The sequence below is a fragment of the Carcharodon carcharias genome, chromosome 35, assembly GCF_017639515.1.
Source record: "Carcharodon carcharias isolate sCarCar2 chromosome 35, sCarCar2.pri, whole genome shotgun sequence".
Classification (NCBI taxonomy): Eukaryota; Metazoa; Chordata; class Chondrichthyes; order Lamniformes; family Lamnidae; genus Carcharodon; species Carcharodon carcharias.
Window position 1 is genome coordinate 6,662,455 of NC_054501.1, and position 13,947 is coordinate 6,676,401.

Here is a 13,947-nt window from a genome sequence, read left to right on the forward strand (position 1 = left end):
GTCCTCAGAGCACTCACCTACCGGGGCCTCCGGGTTTCTTCATCTTAGGCAGCCCCTTGGGACCGAGGATGACTTTTTGCCGCCCCCCCCCCCGGGTTGTGGGCCCTGAGGTGGCTAAAAAAAAAAACGTCCCGTGCTGGATCCTCACATCTGCCTGAGGTGGGGCAGGTAGTGTTTGATGAGGGTGGGTGGGAGGCTCTCGGAGTTTGGTCCGCTCCTTCCGCAGTTTGCTCTTGGCCTCCGCCTGGGCTTTGGGGAGACGTTCGAAAGGGTTGGCACCTTCGTGGAATCCTTCTTCTTCAGTCTGGGCGGTCTCGAGCAAGAGGTTCCCACACATGGGTGGGGATGTTGCATTTTCTTCAGGGGAGGCCTGGCAACTGCTTACAGTGACGGAGCTTGGAGCGGAGAGCTTGTGTTTGGGAGTCATGTGTCAGGCGTGCGGACGATGTGGCCTGCCCAATGTAGCTGATTAGCCGTAACCAGTGCCTTGATACTGGGGATGCTGGACCGAGAGAGGACACTGATGTCCTCCGGATTAGTCCAGTGACATTGCCACCATGCCACCATCTCCCCTACAACCCAGCCTTTCTCCCCATAACCCTGCAAAACTGGTTCCCCAAGTGCAGATCTTCATCCATCCATTAATACGCAGGAAGCCACAGGCAAAGAGCTCAATGTGAGGATAGGTAAAGCATCATCAGCATTCAACGATCTGAAAAATAGTTCTAGAACCAGTAAAAAACATAAGAACTAGGAGCAGGAGTAGGCCCTTCGGCCCATCAAGACTGCTCCTCCGTTCAATGCGAACATGACTGATCTTGGGCTTCAACTCCCACTTTCCCGCCCGCTCCCCATAGCTCTCAATTTCCTGGGAGACCAAAAATCTGCCTATCCCTGCCCTAAATGTCTTCACCGATGGAACATCCACAAACCTCTGGGGTAGAGAATTCCAAAGATTCACAACCCTTTGAGTGAAGAAATTTCTCCTCATCTCAGTCCTAAATTTGAACCCACTGATAGATGCTGGAGTGAAGCAAGAACATTGGTTGGTGGACAGGAGATCTTTGTCCACCCAGTGCATCTCTTGACACTTAGTGGTAATGTCACTCAGTAATCCAGTAACGCTCTGGGGACAGGGGTTCAAATCCCACCCTGGCTGCTAGTGGAATTTAAACTCAATGAATAAAATCTGGAATTGGAAGCCAGTTTCAGTCACAGGGACTGTGAAACGATCTTCGATAGTTGTAAAAAAAAACCCATCTGGTTCACTAATATCCCTTCAGGGAAGGAAATCTGCTGCTTTACCCGGTCTGGTCTACATGTGACTCCAGACCCACAGCATTGTGGTTGACTCTGAAATGGGTGAGCAAGCTACTCATATCAAAGGGCAATTAAGGACGGGCGACAAATGATGACCTCGCCAGCGACACCCACATCCCATGAAAGACTAAAAGGACAAAAAACCACCAGCTGCTAGGGAACAGTTTCTCCTTGCCAAGTGTGCAGACTTGTCATAAACTCGTACGCATGTATCAGATCTACCCCCGCCCCCCCCCCGCCCCCCATCTTCTTTGCTCCGAGGAGAACGAGTCCGGTTTCTCCAACCCAACCTTGTAGCTAAGAACCACCCCACCCCCCCGCCCGCCCCGCCTCCCCACCCCTCAGCACCATTCTGTAATACGCCCGCACCCTCTCAAGGACTCTCACGTCCTTCATAAAATGTGGTGACCAGGACTGGATGCGATACTCCAGCCGTGGCCTAACCAGAGTTTGTTTCTTTAACGAGAGCAAAAGGGAATAAAAGTGTATTGATTCTAACAAAGCTCAGGCATTTGTTTCAAGCAGAGGCAGAGTCTTTGAATATCTTTAAGGCAGTGCTCTATCGATTCTTGGTAAGAAAGAGGGTGAAAGGTTATCGGGCAGTGGGCGGGAAAGTAGAGCTGAAGTCACAGTCAGATCAGCCAGGATCTTACTGAATGGCAGAGCAGGCTCAAGGGGCCGAGTGGCTTACTCCTGCTCCTAGTTTGCATGTTCAGACGAATAATTGTAGAATTTAAGACAGGGATGAGGAGAAATGTTTTCTCTCAGAGGGATGTGAGTCTCTGGAACTCTCTTCCTCGAAAGGCAGTGGAGGCAGAGTCCTTGAAAATTTTTAAGGCAGAGGTGGATAGATCCTTGATAAACAAGGGGGGAGGGGGGGGTGAAACGTTATCGGGCGGGAATGTGGAGGTGAGGTTAGAGTCAAATCGACCGTGATCTTACTGAATGGCGGAGCAGGCTCGAGGGGCTGTGTGGCCTACTCCTGCTCCTAATTCGTACCTTTGTAAGCCCTCAAGACCTACCCTCCTGACTGATGACGATACGTGGGTCATAGAGACTGACAAATTAAGGAACCGTTTTTTTGCAATTTACTGATACAGGTCGAGTATCCGTTATCCGAAATCCTCACGTTTTGGGTTTCAGGTCATTTTGTTCCTCGGACACTGCACAAAGGGCTTACATCACAGTTTGATCGGTGAGGGTCACGTCGCCTCAGGTCAGGGACTTCCCCACACTAAAGGCCAACGAGGTTCAACAAAAAGTGCAAGTTTTGGATGAGTTCGGTTTCCAGGTTTACAGACAAAGGAAACTTGACCAGTACGCTTGAGCTGTGAATATTTCAGTGCTTAACAATTAATAAACCGCACCGTAATGACTGAAACTTGCTGCAGGGCATTTCTGCACCTCTGAGCCTAAGTTCCTATTTCGCCTGAAGCCACCGCCACTTCAGATAATGCTTTCCACATCTTTGGTAACCGTGTGAAAAAAATTTCTCCTCACGTTCTCTCTTCAGTCTTTTATTTAAAATCTGTTATCAACAGAATGGCCACAAAGAAACAGTTTCTCCAGTTTTTTCTACCAAAGACCCTCATAAATTTTGGAAACCTCTATTCAGTCTCCCTCCAACTGACCTTCTCTGCTGTAGGGAGAACAATTCTAACTTCTCCACATCACCGACCTCCCTCATTCCCCGTAGTTAGACTCCAAGGAAAATAAGCGTATTCCCGGGGACCCGCTGAAATACTGACGGTGGTGTTGTGGTTAGTGCCATTGGACTGGTAACCCCAGAAACCCAAGCTAATGCTCTGGGGACACAGGTTCAAATCCCACCCCGGCAGCCGCTGGAATTTAAACTCAATTAATTAATAAACCGGGATTGGAAGCCAGTCTCAGTGATGGTGACCGTGAAACTATCATCGTTAAAAACCCCACCCGGTTCACTAATGCCCCTTTAGGGAAGGAAATCTGCCGTCCTTACCCAGTCTGGCCTACATGTGACTCCAGACCCCACAGCAGCGTGGTTGCTCTTAACTGCCCCTCTGAAATGCTCTAGCAAGACATTCAGTTCAAGGGCAATTAAGGATGGGCAACAAATGCTGACCTTGCCAGCGACACCCACATCCCATGAAAGAATTTTTAAAAAAAGTTTGCCAGAACAGCCATGTAAATAGCATTTGGCCAGTGGAATTACCATTACTCAGCTTTCCCCCCCTCCGCCATCAACATCCTTGGGTTGGGGAGGAGGGGGTTAACCACTGACCAGAAACTCAACTGGACCAGCCACATAAATGCCTTGACTATCAGAGTGGGTCAGATATTTGGTATTCTGTGGCACCAACTGAGTCCTCAAAGCCACTCTACCAACTAGGGCCAAGTCAGAAATGTGAAGGAATGTATTCCGCCGCACGGAATCACAGAATGGTTATAGCACAGAAGGAGGCCATTTGGCCTGTCCTATCTGCACTGGCTCTCCGAATGAGCAATCCACCTGGTGCTATTCCGCCATCTTCTCCCTGTAACCCTGCACCAGGATCCAATTCCTTCATGAATGACTCGATTGAGCCTGCCTCCACCACATGCTAGGGCAGCGCATTCCAGATCCTAACCACTCCCTGTGTGAAAACGTTCCTCGCAGAAGCTCGACACCATCCAGGACAAAGCTTGCTTGGCAGCCCATTTACCACATTCACTACCCCCACGGGGGCAGCGTGTGTACCTTTGCAAGATGCAGTGCAGCAACTCGCCAAGTCTCCTTCGACAGCACCGCCCAAACCCCTGATCACCTAGAAGGACGAGGGCAGCAGACACATGGGGAACATCACCACCTGCAAGTTCCCCTCCGAGCCACACACCATCCCAACTTGGAAATATATCGGCCGTTCCTTCGCTGTCGCTGGGTCAAAATCCTGGAATTCCCTCCCGAACAGCACTATGGGTGTACCAACACCACACGGACTGCAGCGGTTCAAGAAGGCCACCTTCTCAAGGGGCAATTAGGGACAGATTACCCTCAAAGTGAACAGTGCTACTGTTGCCATGTTTGCAGGGATCCTTGGAAATGTGTTAACCTTTTCAGGGAGCACATTCATACTTGTGGCTGTTGCACCGAGGGCAACTGTCACAGAGAAAAACCTGAAAGGGCTGCCAACAGCAACCACCACACCCACCCTCCCCCCACCCCCCCACCCCCCGGTCCCCGGCCCCACTGCCATCACGAATGGGCTTTATGCTGAATAGTTAATACATTAACATATGTGACATCACAAACATTGGACACATCACAGTGCACACACCCCACCAGCCCCCCCCCACAACTATTCAAAACTCAGCAACATCTTATGAAAGAAAAGATTGTTGTCAGAGTGTCCACACCTCCTCCTCTGCCAAAAAGAAGCCCATGCATGTAAGCGAATCTTTCAGATCGACGGGCTATTCTGTGACTGGAATACTCATCGCCCTGGGTCTCAGGGCTAACACAGCACAAAGAGAGTGTTCATCAACGGTGAGGTTTTATGCCATGAATTAAGTCCATGAACGTTGTGGAAGAGATTCCAGGGGAATATCATCATGGAACCCTGCAAGCAATCTCTGAGACCATGTACCTGAAGTAGTTTTCCAAGTAAGGATGCTTAGCTCTTACTAAACGGAGCCCATTCAGAACCTACTATAACAGCAGGAGTGTTTTACTCCAATACTCTGAACAAAGTTTGAGGCAGCGTCAGGCGGAAGCTGATCTTGAAAGACGAAAGGGAAATGGTGAATCTATCATCAGAAAATTAACCTCAGTCACAGGACAAAGGAAAAGAGGAGGAGGGAGAGGAGGAGAGGGTTATGGAGTCCATGGAGAACAGAATGAAGAATGAAGCTCGCTATAAGTTTCTGATCAAAGATGACGATGAGGATGAGGAAGAGGTCTGTCAGTTTGACACTTATGACGAGGATAAGGAGCCATACAGCTGGCAGGAGAAAGCATTGAAGATGCAGAAAGATGAGAACAAGAGGCGTCAGGACGAGGAAGACAGGAAGTGGCAGGAGGAGAAAAAAAGGAAGAGGCTGGAGATGGAGGAGGATGAAGAAGAAGTGTGCAGTATGAAGAGCGATGAAGAGCAGGAGGTAAAGGAGCAGGTGGAGCAGCGAGAAGAAGAACGTGTATTAGAAAGTGAGGAGGAGTTGGAAGAAAAGGATGAAGAGTTACTCAACGTGGATTCTGAGGAGGAGGACATGGAAGGCAAAGAGAGGAGAAGTGAGAAGGAAGAGAGGAAGAAAAAGGAAGAGGAAGAACAGAGAAAAAGTCAAGAGGGGGTTGAGAAAAAGACAATGGAAAATGAAGAAGAGGGAACAAAAATGGAAGAGGAAGAAGAAAACAAAAAAGATGAAGAGAAAGAGAGACAGAAAATGGAAGAGGAAGAGAGAATGATGTTGGAAAAGGAAGCGAAGGAGAAATTGGAAGAGGAAAAAAAAGAGAAATTGGAAGAGGAGGCAAAAATGAAAATGGAAGAGAAGAAAAGTGAGGACGAAAGTGATAAAATGGAGGAAGAAAGGAAGGAAATAGAAGAAAAAGAAGAGGAAACAAAAAGGGAAGAGGGGGAGGAAGGAGAGAGGGGAAAGGATGAAACTTTTGATTTATATGGAAAGAAGGATGAGGAGGAAGAGGGTGAGGAGGCACAGCAACTTCATTCTGAGGAGGGTGAAAGGAGTGATGAAGAAGACAAAATGGGGGAGGAAGAGGGAAAGGACATGGAAGAGGCAGAGAAAATGGAAGTGGAAAAGGGGCCAGAAATGGAAGGGGAAGTAAAAATGAAATCAGAAGAGGAAAAGAAAGAGAAAGTTGAAGACGGAGAAGAAAAAGAGATGGAAGACAAAGGAGAGATTGAAGAGAAAGAGAAGATGGAAGAGGGAGAAAAAGAAGAAATTGAAGGTGAAGAGAAGATAGGAGAGGAAGAGAAAGAGGAGATAGGACAGGAAGAGAAAGAGGGGACAGAAGAAGAAAAAAAAGAGGAGATGGGAGAGGAAGAGAATGAGAAGATGGCAGAGGAAGAGAAAGAGGAGTTGGGAGAGGAAGAGAAAGAGGAGATGGGAGAGGAAGAGAAAGAGGAGATGGTGGTGGAAGAGAAAGAGGAGATAGGAGAGGGAGAGAAGGAGAAGATGGGAGAGGAAGGGAAAGAGAAGATGGTGGAGGAAGAGAAAGAGGAGATAGGAGAGGGAGAGAAGGAGAAGATGGGAGAGGAAGGGAAAGAGGAGATAGGAGAGGGAGAGAAGGAGAAGATGGGAGAGGAAGAGAAAGAGGAGATAGGAGAGGGAGAGAAGGAGAAGATGGGAGAGGAAGGGAAAGAGGAGATAGGAGAGGGAGAGAAGGAGAAGATGGGAGAGGAAGAGAAGGAGGAGATGGCGGAGGACGAGAATGAGGAGATGGGAGAGGAAGAGAAGGAGAAGATGGTGGAGGAAGAGAAAGAGGAGATGGGAGAGGGAGAGAAGGAGGAGATGGGAGAGGAAGAGAAGGGGGAGATAGCGGAGGAACAGAAGGAGGAGATGGGAGTGGAAGAAAAAGAGGAAATCGGAGAGGAAGAGAAGGAGGACATGGTGAAGGAAGAGAAAGAGGAGATGGGAGTGGAAGAGAAAGAGAAGATGGGAGAGGAAGAAAAAGAGGAAAGGGGAGAGGAAGAGAAGGAGGAGATGGTGAAGGAAGAGAAAGAGGAGATTGGAGTGGAAGAGAAAGAGGAGATAGGAGAGGAAGAAAAAGAGGAAATCAGAAAGGAAGAGAAGGAGGAGATGGTGAAGGAAGAGAAAGAGGAGATGGGAGTGGAAGAAAAGGAGGAGATGGTGAAGGAAGAGAAAGAGGAAATGGGAGTGGAAGAGAAAGAGGAGATGGTGGAGGAAGAGAAAGAGGAGATGAGAGAGGAAGAGAAGGGGGAGATGGCGGAGGAACAGAAGGAGGAGATGGGAGTGGAAGAAAAAGAGGAGATGGGAGTGGAAGAGAAAGAGGAGATGGGAGAGGAAGAAAAAGAGGAAATCAGAGAGGAAGAGAAGGAGGAGAAGGTGAAGGAAGAGAAAGAGGAGATGGGAGTGGAAGAGAAAGAGGAGATGGGAGAGGAAGAAAAAGAGGAAATGGGAGAGGAAGAGAAGGAAAAGATGGTGGAGGAAGAGAAAGAGGAGATTGAAGAGGAAGAGAAAGAGGAGATGGAAGAGGAAGAGAAAGAGGAGATGGGAGAGGGAGAGAAGGAGGAGATGGGGATGGGAGAAATGGAGGAGAGGGTAGAGGAAGAGAAAGAGGAGATGGGAGAGGAAATGAAAGAGCAGATTGAAGAGGAAGAGAAAGTGGAGGTCGGAAAGGAAGAGAAGGGGAAGATGGCGGAGGAAGAGAAAGAGGAGATGGGGGAGGGAGAAATGGAGGAGAGGGCAGAGGAAGAGAAAGAGATGGGAGAGGAAGAGAAGGAGCAGACTGAGGAAGAAGAGAAAGAGGAGATGGGAGATGAAGAGAAGGAGAAGACGGTGGAGGAAAAGAAAGAGGAGATGGGAGAGGGAGAAATGGAGGAGAGTGCAGAGGAAGAGAAAGAGATGGGAGAGGAAAAGAAGGAGCAGACTGAGGAAGAAGAGAAAGAGGAGATGGGAGATGAAGGGAAAGAGGAATTGGAAGAGAAAGAGAAGATAGGAATGAAAGAGAAGATGGAAGAGAAAGTGGAGATGGGAGAGGAAGACAAAGAGGGGATGGGACAGGAAGAGAAAGAGGAGTTGAAAGAGGGAGAGAAAGATGAGATGGAAGAGGAAGAGAAGATGGGAGAGAAAGAGAAGATAGAAGAGGAAGAGAGAATGGAAATGAAAGAAGCAGAAGCAACACAGCAAAGGGAAGAAGAAGAGATGAATGAAGGTGAGGAAGAAGAGAGAGAAAGGCAAGAGAAGAGAAAGGCAGAAGAAAGGATGAAAATGAATGAGGAGAAAGAGGAAGGAAGGATTGGAGCTGAAGAGGAGAAAAGGAGGGAAGAAGAATTGTGGAAGGCAGGAGAGGAGGAAGAGTGGCAACAAGAGATGGATGAAGAGTTGGAAAGTAAAGTGGGAAAGAAATTGAAGAGTAAGATAGAGTATGAAATAATGCGCACATTGGAGAGGGAATTGGTGAGGCTTAAATTGGAGGAAAAAATAAAGCAGAACTTGGAGGAAGAGATGAGAATGAGGATGGAGGAAGAGAAGCTGAAGATGACTGAAGAGATGAAATGTAAGTTGGAAGAAGGAATGAAGTATGAAATAGAGAAAGAGATAAAGCGCAAGTTGGAAGAAGAGAAGTACTGGATGGAAGAGGAGGTGATGAATAAGATAAAACAAGAGATTAAATGGAAGATGGAAGAAGAAATGGAAAAGAGAATGAAGATGGAAGAAGAGAGGCTGTGTAAGAAGATGGAAAGCAAGGACAAGGAGAGGAAGAGAAGGAAAGAGGAAGAGCTAAAGAAGAAGGAGGAAGAGAGGAAGAGAAGAGATAAGCAGGTGCAAAAGATAGAGGAGGAAATGATGATGTGTAGGTTGGAGGCAGAGAGGAAGAGAAAGGAGGAGAAAGAGAGAAAGAGGAAGGAAGAGCTAGGGATGGCAAAGGAGCAAGAGGAAACAAAACACAAGGCAGAAGAAGGCTTAAAGAGAAAGACCGAGGGTGTGAAGAGAATATTGGAAAGGAAAAATATTAAGAGGAACACAGAGGAAGAGAGAAGTGTGGAGCGTGAGGTGGCCAAGAAGGAAAACAAACAGAAGAAAATGGAGGAGGAGAGCAAACAAGACACGGGCCAAGTGGATGGTATGGACAGGCTCTGGAATGAGGCAGGTCAGACAGTCAATATGAAGAGGTCGATGGGAAAAGAGGAGCAAAACACATTTCCAAAGGTCGAGGATGAGGTGGGGAAGAGTGAGATGGTCAGAATGGATCAGCGGCAGAAGAAGACAAGGGGAAAACAGCCTGACATGAAGCAATTCGTTGTCCCTGTCCCCACTTCCTCAGTAAAATCCCACACGCAGGGGTCTTTTCAGCCAAGCTCTTGCACGCCGGGCACCACCTTGCCCACATCCTCCGTGCCCCTTGCAGCAACTCCCTGTCTGCCGACCACTGCAATGCCAACTTACATGCAGAAAGTGGCGTGCCCTTCCCACGATACCAAACGCTTTCACGAGTGCCCCTCGGTCGGGACCAACGGGGGGCTTGCCCTGGTGTGGAACGAGTTAGAGGCATTCTACCAGCTCTTCAAGCTGTTCTCAGAGCCGCCCGCCCACAACGCAATCGACGTCCACAGCCTCTGCGTGGGACTGCGTGCGGTGGAAGTCGAGTTGGCCGAGGCGAAGCTTGGCGAGCTCCTGGGGCTTCTGGATGTCAACGGGGACGGGCAGGTGTGCTTCGAGGACTTTCTGGAGTTTGTCACTGACACCGACCTGTTTTTCCGCTACTTCTCCCAACTGCCCAACAACTGCGACTGCTCGAGGTCCCAGAAGGGGCTGCTGACCAACGCAGTGTTCTTCAAGATACTGGCAGAGATGCTGCACCTTGGGAAACTCTCCTTTGAGTCAAGCAGGCACATCGTCAGGTACTATTACACCAAGAAGAAGGGACTCGGCGTCAAGGACCAGAAGGAGAAGAAGGCAAGTGGTGACGTACTGGCACCTAGCTTCCTGGGAATAAATCTCCACCGTCTGGTCCATTATGTCGATGTCCTCGAACCAGATGAAAACTATGTGGAGTCCCCTCTCACCCAGGAACAGGTCGGTGCCTTCCGGGAGTTCTACGAGTTCTTCGACAGAAGTAACCAAGACAGCATCGATAACTTATCATTGCTAAAGATCATGAACTCGCTGTCTATCTACGTCAGGAACCAGCTTGTCCCTGTCCCCTTGCAGTTCCTGGGGGTCAACCACGGCAGGGAAGTGACCTTCCTCGATTTCCTGGACATCGTGAGCGACACAGGCACCTTCAGCCGATTCCTTGTCCAGGAGCAGGACGCCAACTGCCGGGATTGGAAGCCGGCAGATCTGTTCACCACCGACGCGCTGTTCTTTGACGTGATCGAGAAGAGTGTTCACTGGCTGGTGCTCAACGCCAGGGCTAGCGCCAACATCACCAACTACTATCACCAAAAGTTCAGGGGCTCACGACCTCAGCGCCACAACCCAGCTGGAGGATCTGAAGAAGTCCATGCCCGTGCCCACACCAACGCCGGCAAGGTGTTGAGGGAGACGCGCCTGCCTGACGGAGTGAAGGTGGGCTCGAGAGAGCAAGCTGACCCGACGGACGGGCCCCCAGCAGCGGCCAAGAACCTGGGCAGGCAGACGAAGCAAGACAAGAAGGTGGAAGCCTACGAGAAGCGCTTCCAAAAAGCCCTCCAGAACCCCACCTTCAGCACAATCTTCAACGAATACTCATGGACCTGGAAAGCGGAGGAGGCAGAACGAAGCAAAAGACCGGAGCAGATGAGAAAAGGAAAGAGCAAAATTTGTGCGGTGAAGTGAGTGGTTTGTGGGGAAAGGAGGATGGGGTTGGGGGGGCGGGGTGTGGGAGGTTTTTTTTCTATCCAGTCTTAGGTGAGCTGTAACTGAGAGTTTTTTTTGTCCTGGGGCCAGAACGGTTGACAGAATGTAATAAATAGCTTCCATGCACATGCAGTGAACGACCACTAGAAGGTTTCCATTTTATTACCTAGCTTTAGGACATGTCTATTTTTCTACACATGCATTTGAGAGCATTGAACAGACTTAATAAAACGGTCTTTAACCCCCTCCGTCCATTTTCTGCCAACTTTTTCTTCCATGAGAAATCCCCCCTCGAACAGTCTTTCCATCCTGCTCACCAGGTCCATGAGTGTTCATTGAGGATTGCAAAGCTGGGGGGCGAGGTACCTTTCATAGACTCCTGCCTTCCTGCTTTGCTGCATTTGCCTCCTTCAGCTCATGGCTGCTGAGGCCAGGTCCACTGGGTGGTGGGCCGGCACCACTACTGGTGGGAAGGTGCAATCACAGCGTGTCCTGTTCAGATAGGCTGTTCCCATTCTAAATGTTGACGTGGGGGAATTTATAGTAGAAATTGATCGCGAGTGGAATTAAATACAAGCGCACAGTGTGTTTATGCTTCTGTTATACAGGGCATTGGTGGGGCCACATTTGGAGTACTGTGTTCAGGACTGGTCTCCTTACTTAAGGAAGAATGTAAATGTATTAGAAGCAGCTCAGAGAAGGTTTACCAGACTAATACCTGGAATGGGTGGGTTGTCTTGTGAGGAAAGGTCGGACAGGCTAGGCTTGTACCCGCTGGAGTTTAGAAGAGTAAGGGGCGACTTGATTGAAACACATAAGATCCTGAGGGTTCTTGACAGGGTGGATGTGGAGGGATGTTTCCTCTTGTGGGAGAAACTAGAACTAGGGGTCACAGTTTAAAGATAAGGGGTCGCCTATTTAGGACAGAGATGAGGAGAAATTTTTATCTCTCAGAGGGTTGTGAGTCTTTGGAAGTCTCTTCCTCAAAAGGCGGTGGAGGCGGAGTCTAAATATTTTTAAGGCAGAGGTAGATAGATTCTTGATTAACAAGGGAGTGAAAGGTTATCGGGGGTTGGCGGGAATGTGGGGTTGAGGTTACAGTCAGATCAGCCTGATTTTATTGAATGGCGGCGCAGGCTCGAGGGGCTGAATGGCCTCCTCCTGCTCCTAGTTCAAAGGTTCAGATGAATGATTGTAAAATTTAAAACAGCCAATGCAATTGCTCTTGAAATATGGCCACTGGCGTAGAGTAGGAAAAGCGGCAGCCAATTTGCCACAGTAAGATCCCATGAACAGCAATGTGATGAATAACCAGGTCATTTGTTTTTAGCCATATGGTTGAGGTAGAAATATAGGTACGGGGACACTGCAGAGAACTCACCAACTGCACCATCATTCACCGCCCCCCCCTATTAGTTTGAAGTTAAAATTACTTTTTAAAAATTAATTTACCGGTTGTGGGCGTCACTGGCTAGACCAGCATTTATTGCCCATCCCTGAATTGCCCTTGAGAAGGTGGTGGTGAGCTGCCTTCTTGAATTGTTGCAGTCCGTGTGGTGTAGGTACCGCTGTTAGGGAGGGAATTCCAGGATTTTGACCCAGTGACAGTGAAGGAACGGCCGATATATTTCCAAGTCAGGATGGTGAGTGACTTGGTGTTGGTGGTGTTCCCATCTATCTGCTGTCCTTGTCCTTCTAGATGGTAGCGGCTGTAGGTTTGGAAGGCATTGTCTAAGGAGCCTTGGTGAGTTGCTGCAGTGCAACTTGTAGATGGTACACACACTGCTGCCCCTGTGCGTCGGTGGTGGAGGGAGTGAATGTTTGTGGATGGGGTGCCGATCAAGCGGGGCCCGCTTTGTCCTGGATGGTGTTGAGCTTCTTGAGTGTTGTGGGAGCTGCACTCATCCAGGCAATTGGGGAGTATCCCATCACACTCCTGACTTGTGCCTTGTAGATGGTGGACAGGCTTTGGGGGGAGTCAGGAGGTGAGTTACTCACCGCAGGATTCCCAGCCTCTGACCTGCTCTTGTAGCCACAGTATTTATATGGCTGGGTCCAGTTCAGTTTCTGGTCAGTGGTAACTCCCCCCGCCATGTAGACTGCCCCACCAACCCCAGCCCCCAGCCTGCTCTGCCAACATGCTCGGCACTCCGCCCCACACACCGACACCACGTGATGTCCAGTCCGGCTGCCCATGCCAACTTACCACCATGCCGGTCTTCTGCCGATTGCTGGCACCGACTGCAGCAACTTGTGTCCTAGCTTGGATGGTGAGAAAGGGGTGAAAGTTTGGTGTTGGTCAGTGGAGTGGGGGTGGGGGTACATGGGCGGGGAGGGAAAAGGGGGTGAGTTGTTTGGGGAGTGGGGAAGGGGGGGGTGCGGGTGGGGCAGGGAGAAACGTATGTGTGGCTGAACGGGGTGGGTATAGTGAATCACACACTTGTGACTTTGCAACCAGCAGATAACACATCACTGCCTGAGGTCACAAAACACACAAGACATCACAGCCCACCATGGGTAACTGCTGAAAAAGCCCCAAGGTACAATGACGACATTTAGCAGCAAACTATGCTGCCCCTTTCCCTCAGAAAGAATCCAAGTCAAACAGAAAGGCCCTCATGTTTGTAAGAACAGAGTTGATGCAGAGCTCTGAGTGGGGCGTCCATGGTGGACAGGGCTGGACCTCACCACATTTAATGGTGTTGTATGTCATGAGATAGCGGAAAGGCAAACCCAAAGGCTGAATGAAGTGACTCAAGACAGGAAGGCAGCAGATCTGGACCAGTAACTGGGACGGAGGTTTGCTTCCAGGCTAAGTAGCAAATACTATTCTTGTGAGGGACCCAGGTTGGGTGTGAAGATCTCTTTGTATAGAAGGAGCAAAAAGAAAGGACAAGTCTTTAGATCCCCCAAGAGCACTGCACAAACTCAAGAGGCTTTCTCAAAAGACAAAAACACAAGCAAACGATGGAGAAAGAGGGAACTCAAGAAACATGCCCGGCCGAAACCCCTTCCCACGTAGTGGGACTTGGTAAGGTGATGGAGAAGATGGTGGACAAGGTGATGGACAGGATGATGGAGAGGGTGATGGACAGGATGGTGGAGAAGTGGAAGCAGGAGAACAAGGAGAAG